Source organism: Nelumbo lutea, chromosome 4, assembly GCF_056320005.1.
Source record: "Nelumbo lutea isolate HS-2025 chromosome 4, American lotus-T2T, whole genome shotgun sequence".
NCBI classification, from domain to species: domain Eukaryota; kingdom Viridiplantae; phylum Streptophyta; class Magnoliopsida; order Proteales; family Nelumbonaceae; genus Nelumbo; species Nelumbo lutea.
In genome coordinates this window covers 53,787,726-53,795,403 of record NC_142687.1, presented here as the reverse complement: position 1 = coordinate 53,795,403, position 7,678 = coordinate 53,787,726, and the positions used below count along the sequence as shown (strand labels likewise).

At 34.1% G+C, this 7,678-nt stretch overlaps 1 pseudogene; it reads left to right on the top strand.

Moving 5' to 3' along the window:
* Window positions 1–2,593: 2,593 nt before the first annotated feature.
* Window positions 2,594–2,929, top strand: LOC148860657 (calcium-binding protein KRP1 pseudogene; annotated as a pseudogene).
* Window positions 2,930–7,678: the final 4,749 nt, after the last annotated feature.

The window sequence follows — 7,678 nt, the reverse complement described above, 5'->3', positions numbered from 1 at the left end:
GGATATCTGACCAAAGATCAATTGAACCCCTTCTATTAGAATCTTCTAAATACAAAATACCCAAACAGTTACTATGAAGCTGGTTCTACAGAAGAAAAATAATACAAACTCCATTAAAAAAATGAGAATTTAAAAATAAAGCTTCACATTGATATGAAGGGCAAATTTGTAAAGAAAAACCATTTTCAGAAAAAAGATTGATAAAGATTTAGGATAACCTTTCCATATATAGAAAAAACTTGGAAAATAAACATTTTGAACAAAGTAAGAGTATTTTAAAAATTTTCTTTCCACTTTTTAGAAGATTCGAACAAAAGGGAGAATTCAGCAATTTACCCTATACACAATATTGTTGAACCTGTAAACGCCAAAGTGGTGGTAGAGATGTTATATGTGGAAAGACCTTGGAAATTTCATTTGTCCGTTACCACACACTAAGAATCCAGCGAAACGTTTCCCCCGATGAAATTATCACATGTAAATGGCTCAATGGGCGGTATCCTTCCACGAACTTGCGACCATCTTCTACAAAAGAAGGTGCACTTACTGATTTTACGTGCTTCCAAGAAGAAACAGAAATCAAAACAAGGCTTCGAAGTGAGTAGAAATGCCCAGATCGACCTCTGCTCAATTTCAGCGGGACTTACTTGGTAGGTTCAAAGAACAAAACTCGCCTGTGCCAGACAAAAGACCGTATACCGACAAACCCAGGCCAGAGGCGTTGGAAGGATGCGCATTACGCAATTTGCCTTCTCTCTCCTACAAATGTAATCGAACCGTGGGGTTTTTTTTAATGGAACCGGTACTATCGTTTAAAAACAGGTAATTGAAATTTAACCGAAGCCGATCAGTTAATCGGATGATTGATTTGGTTAATCGTCCATTTCGATTTATCGGTTTTTCAGTTTTTTAATTTTTTTATAATATATATTATGAAAATATATATAATATTATATTTTAAATAATAAATAATATATCATATATTATAAATATATATTTTTATATATAATACACATTTATTAATTTATAATATATAAAAATATAAAATATATAGAACTATATAATACTGGTCGGTTCGGTTAATCACCTGTTTTCTATATATAATACTGGTCGGTTCAGTTTTTTAAAAACACTGAAGCAAAACTGAATTGATCAGTTTGGTTAACAGAGTTTTTGGTTCGGTTTTGGTTGGTTTGGTTTTTCGATTTTTTCGCTCACTCCTATGATTAAGCATGGTTTTAGAACTCTCATTGATCTGGATGGTTGGATCGTTTGACCCAACAACTATTCAGTCAACCAGTTCTGTTTCACTCTAGACCCGGTTTTTTCGAAAAATTATTGATTTAGTTAATGACCAGTTGAGCTGTATGGTTGAATTGTCAATCCATTTGACCCTTTTTTATTTTTTAAATTGCAACAAAACATTCATTTTAGCTGAATGGTCAAACCATTGACCCAAAACTGATGACCAAAATGATTTCGGTTCTGGATTGGTTTTTAAAAGACTGTGATTAAGCTTACTTCGAAATATCCTTCCACAAAAGGTTATAGGCATTAAATGTAGCTGACTGTGATCTGGATGTGAAGCCAAAGACAAGGCACGTATCGGCATCATATGATAAATATTACATAAAAGCAAGTCAATTGCCAAGATTGTATCATTGGAACAAGCAATATCCTCTTTTGTCACTACTAAATACTATGTATTTGGTTTATCACTAGTAAGTGTGCCCCCTTTATCAAGTTTGGACCGGTTTTAGACCCTAAAACCATCTGACTCAAGTTTGGACCTAAGATCAGACCATATGGTCGAGGAACAGATGGCTAAAATGATTCAATTTCTATACCCTATAACTTGATAATGTACCCTATAACTGAGAATGTACCCTATGTATCACTGTAAAACGTCCAACCTTGATAGCTTAAAAAAACCCCAACCTCCACTCTTACATCCATTGCCTGACACTCTTTATAATGAAAAAAGTTGCAAAAACCCAATGACCTGAACTAAGTCTTTTTAAGGTTAAAACTTTTATCTCTTGTTCTGTCTTCTTCAATTGAAGTTTGTAGACCAAGGGATGGTTCCCTCCTAGAAGGATCAATATTGTACTAAAAGTCAGCATGATCCTACCATCTTCAACCATTTAGCTAGCTAATGTCCAACCCTTTTCCTTTACGGTAACAAAATCGATCAGTACCATTTTGTAAGAATTTGGTTGAAGCTTCTTGGACAGTCCAAAGAGAAAAATGTGAAAGTAGAGTTGAGAGAGAGCATGAAATCATGATGCTGCTAATAACAAACGTTTTCTTTTCTTTCTGTGCTTTGAATGAAATCTTAATTCTTTTACCAAAAACGATGATTCTATAAATTTAGAATTTGAGTTCCCATGCAGCTTCCACGAAGGAGAACCTCTTGATGAAAGGGCCAGAAGCTTCAGGAGTTGCAAACTTGTAACAACATTATAAAACCTCCTCATCTGTAACACACAAAAGCATCAAGTTCAACATAACTCATCTCTTATTTTCCTAATCGTCCACTCTGATCTTGAGAGATATATATCTAGCTTTTGCTTAGTTCAAAGTTGACATAACAATGGCCGAAGAGAACGATGTTGTGTTTGAAGACTTCTTTCCATCAATGTTAGAGAGATTGGGTGCTGACCAATTTATTGCTGAACTCTGTAATGGGTTCAACTTGCTAATGGATCAGGAGAAGGGTCTCATCACATTCGAGAGCCTCAAGATGAACTGCTCTCTTCTGGGACTCCAAGACTTGGGAGATGATGAACTGTTGTGTATGCTACGAGAAGGAGATTTGGATGGAGATGGGGCACTCGATCAGTCAGAATTCTGTGTTCTTATGTGCAGGTTGAGCCCAGGCTTAATGAATGGCCCCAGGAGGTTGCTGGAACAAGCTATCGGAAATTAATTTTTTAGGCTTTTTTATTATGCAGTTTTGTGTTTTTGTTTTGTTTTTCCAATGTCTTTCTTAAGTTGTATATGGCCTTCCTAGTAGGGCTTCAATGGTGTCGTATACGATTAATACACGACGAGGATATTCTGTGGGACGTTGTGGGGCGGAGATGTGAATTTTGCTTAAGCTACTATGAAGAATAGGGGTGTTTATTTGGTCGGTTCAGTTGCTGAAAATTATCTAACCAAAATGCCGATTAGATTCTATTTTTGAACCAAACCAAGTTAGACAAGAATACCCTTAATATAGAATTTTTTATTTTTCACTTTTTTGGTATTGAATCATCGCCTTTTGCGCCCATAGGGGCCGTATTTTATCTTTTCTTGTTATATATAATACATCACTTGTTCAGCAACAATTTATAACCCTTCTCAAAAGTGTGGTGGTGGGATCTGATAGCGGGGTTGAAACCACCACATCTTTTCTGGGACCATCCAGTTTACGTACCAACAACCTAACCATCACTCAGTTGATATGCCTGTGACTTTCATGCGACTTAACCTTGGGCTCTAAAGTCACGAGTCACAGGCCTTGATCCATGAATTCATATAGGCCCACTTTGAATTGGATGAAGTGACGTTAAGATGGGGCTAGCTCTACGGTCTACACCGAAAGCCCATTATTTCAGGTTTTAGCCCAAGACTACACCGAAAGCCCATGTTTTTACTTTGGATAATAAATGAACGTTTGTAGTTGGTGAATGTGGCAATTGGCTAGGTGGTAAGATCTAAGAAATGCTTATAGTAGAGACTTGAAATCATCTTGATCAGTATACAACATTGATCATCAATTGTTCTCTTTGCAGTATAATTTCATTTGCATTGATGCAAAATACTTGGGCTCAGTTTGGAAGCAGTACATATGCAAATATCTACAGCATGAATACATACAAAATAATATAAAATATAAGGTTTTACACTCTACATATTTGTTATTTGTACTCCTTTTAAAATCAGCCTTAGGTTCAGTTTGATAAGAGCACAAATACAACTTATATTTTGCATTATTTTATATGTATTTGCATTGTACATATTTGTATTTGTGCTCTTACTGAGCCTTAAGTATGAAAATGCAAGTGCATTGAGAAAAGAACTCTAGTTTAGTTTTATTTCAGATTTTACTTTGTTTTGTTTATTTACATTGTAGATGAAGTAAAGAATATTGGAGCTAATTAGAGAAATGCCTAAAGCAAAAGTAAACTAGAATTTGCACACTTTTCATTCACGCTGGCATGAACTTCTACTTAGTGCAATTGAATTTGCAATGCAAGTAAATGGAGCATAGGATAACCTTTCATGTCATGTTTCTGGTGAAGTGACAGCAATAAGAGGTGCCCACGAAAATAAAGTGCATCCTCAATTTTATTTTTATTTTTTAAACTATGCAGTACGGAATTTGAAACTTAGGCTCAGTTTGGGAGGAGACACAAATATGTACAGTATAAATACATACAAAATAATATAAAATGTAAGGTTGTAGTTTACAAATTTGTATTTGTACTCCTTACAAACTGAGCCTTGAACTGTGTTTGGTTGTATGGCAGAAAAAAATGATTTGAATATAAATTCTGACCTTTTTTTTTTCAAATTTTAGTTAATTTTGTTTGATTGTAACAGAAATGAAGTAAAATAAGACATGTAGCAAAATAAAGTAAAATCCCAAAACAAAATTAAATAGAAATTTACATTTTTTCATTTGTACTATTATATATTTGTAATAATGCAAATAAATTTACACTGCAACCAAACATAACCTTATGTTGGTTAATATTACAAAAAATTTTGGGTGATGATGCCACGACCAAAATCTTTGATTTGGTCGTGGTTCCTTTTGTTTTTAGTGGGAATAATATTTGTTTGTGGGTATATGTCTTCTCTGCTTAAGTATTAACATTATCGATTTGATAATATTTTATCAATATTACAAATGAAGCTCATCATTAGAGCCACAAAGAGGATGTTTGCCAATTTTTGACACTGCCACTATTTTTGTTTTGAAAACCAAAACCATTCATGTTGGCAAGCACAATTGAAGACCTTTACTCGATATTGCATGTAATCTTTCATTTTCATGGAGAATGCTACTAAAATTTTAGCACACCCCTAGTCTTGGATGAATCCCCTCTTGGTAGGCTTTTGACTTCCTATAAATTTGTGTCGTTTTTTATAGATGTTGGACTGGGGATGACATCCTTTCTAGTTTCCACTCTAATGTAGGAGTAGGGGTGATCATGGGCTGGATCGAGTCGAGCCCGGGCTGGGCTTTGCACTTATGATAAGGGTTATAGTTTAGGTCTGTGCCTATAACATAAGTTCTAGCTCAGGTCTATACGGGCTCGGACTGGGTCGGGCCTGATTCCGAGCCAATGTCTTTCATATATAAAATATTACATATCTATAATATCTTATATTAAATAACATAACATGCATATAAACTTTTATTTTATATATTATATAATATAAAATATTACATATAATAAAAATTATACATGTCATGTTATAATATTTATATATAAAATATGTAATATAATGTAAAATAGCATGTATACATATGTATACATTATACACAAAATGTGTAAGTTTAAATATATGCGGGCCGGGCTTGAAGTATTAAACCCAAGCCTGGCCCTAAAATTTGTGGGCCTGATGTGGGCCCGGGCATGGATAGGCTGAAATGATCACCCCTATGTAGGACCCCATCTCATGCTTTCTTTTCTAAATGTGTAAGTTTAATATATGTGGGCCGGGCTTGAAGTATTAAGCCCAAGCCCGGCCCTAAAATTTGTGGGCCTGATGTGGGCCCGGGCCTGGGCTGGCTGAAATGATCACCCCTATGTAGGACCCCATCTCATGCTTTCTTTTCTAATAAAAAAAAGTTTCAATGTTTTAACTTTTTAACCACAACTTGATTGCAAAAGATAAGAGAAGAATAGAGGTGTAAAGCGGGTTGTATCGCGCTGACACAGTGTGGTCCGCTTATAGCTGCAAAATGTGGGCCGTCCCGGGTCGTGCCATCCTCCCTGGGGATAATTTGGGGGGTCAGCCCAACATGGCCCATGGCCCAAGCCCGTGTGGGCCTGTGTCGTGCCGTGGGTTTGGGTTGAGCGGGTTGTAGGTCGTGCTGTGGGCCTAGGCTATATCGAGCCTTGGGCGTAGAGGTGTCAATTAGACTGGATTTAGTCCTATCCAATCCAATCCAATGTGAGTCCACTTACAAATAGGTTGGACCCAATCCAGTCCAAATCCAATCCAATCCATCAAAATGTAAATGGAGTGGATTTGATTCACTCCAAACTGGGCCTGGATCCAATCCAATCCATTAAAATGTAAAAGTACTTTTATAAAAGTCCTTCTGTATAAGTGCTTTTATAAAAGTATTTTCGTATAAGTATTTTTGTAAAAGTACTTTTACAAAAGTACTTTCATAGAAGTGCTTTCATAAAAGTGCTTTTGTAAAAATGCTTTCGTAAAAGTTCTTTTAAAAGTGCTTTTATAAAAGTATTTTCATAAAAGTGCTTTTGTAAAGTGCTTTCATAAAAGTTCTTTCAGAAAAGTGCTTTTATAAAAGTATTTCCATAAAAGTGCTTTCATAAAAGTATTTTTATAAAAGTACTTTCATAAAAGCAATTTTATAAAAATACTTCAGTAAAAGTGCTTTTATAAAAATACTTCCATAAATGTACTTTTGCAAAAGTGATTTCATAAAAGTGCTTTCACAAAAGTAGTTTATATGAGTGTTTTTATTAAAGTGCTTTTATAAAACTGTTTCTGTAAATGTGTTTTTATAAAAGTACTTTTAAAAGTGCTTTCATAAAAGTATTTTTATAAAAGTGCTTTCGTAGAAGTACATTTTCATAAAATTACTTTTACAAAAGTGCTTTTGTAAAAGTGCTTTCGTAAAAATGATTTTATGCCGACTTCAGTTTTGATAGATTTCAAATTGGACATGGATTTGGCTTCATGATCAGATTATTGGAAATTTGATTTAGGTCCAATTCAGACCAATTTATTTTGGATTGGCCCAATCCAATGATTATAATGAATTGTCCAAATCCGATTTGATAAGGTTTGAATCAGATTGGATCCAATAAAAGATTAGTCGATTGACACCCCTATTTGGGCGTGGGCCAAACCGATTCTTTTGTTTTTTGACATTTTTTATTTTTAATTTTTATTTCTTTACTAAGTAAAACTAAAATATTTAACTCTCCTTTGGGAACTATTTGAAAAAAAATAAGAAGTCTAACAAAGAAATGAAAAAAAAAAAAAAAACTTGACTAAATAAGAAGTTAAAGAGACAAAGACTCAAAGTGAATAACAAATTGGAAGAAAAATAGGAATTTTATTTCATTTAAATTTGAATGATACAAAGCATACAATGGTTGGATGAATAAAATATGAAATGTCAAAATATTTGGATAATTTTTTGCATGTTCACTCCACCAGGCCAAAATATCAAAATTATTTGTTCCCTCTAAGGTGAAGGAAGAATCACCTAAAGTAGGAAAATTTGCTTATAAAAAAAATTAAGTTCAATAAATGAACTTGTTGTCAAGACAATAGATTTTTGCCTCTTACTTATTGAATAAAAAAGTTTCTTTTCCACTACTGGACTCAAATTCAGAAGTGGAAGATGTAGTTGTACAAGTTGTAGAATTTTCATTACTCCCTATTACTTCAGATTCATATAAAATATACATTTCAA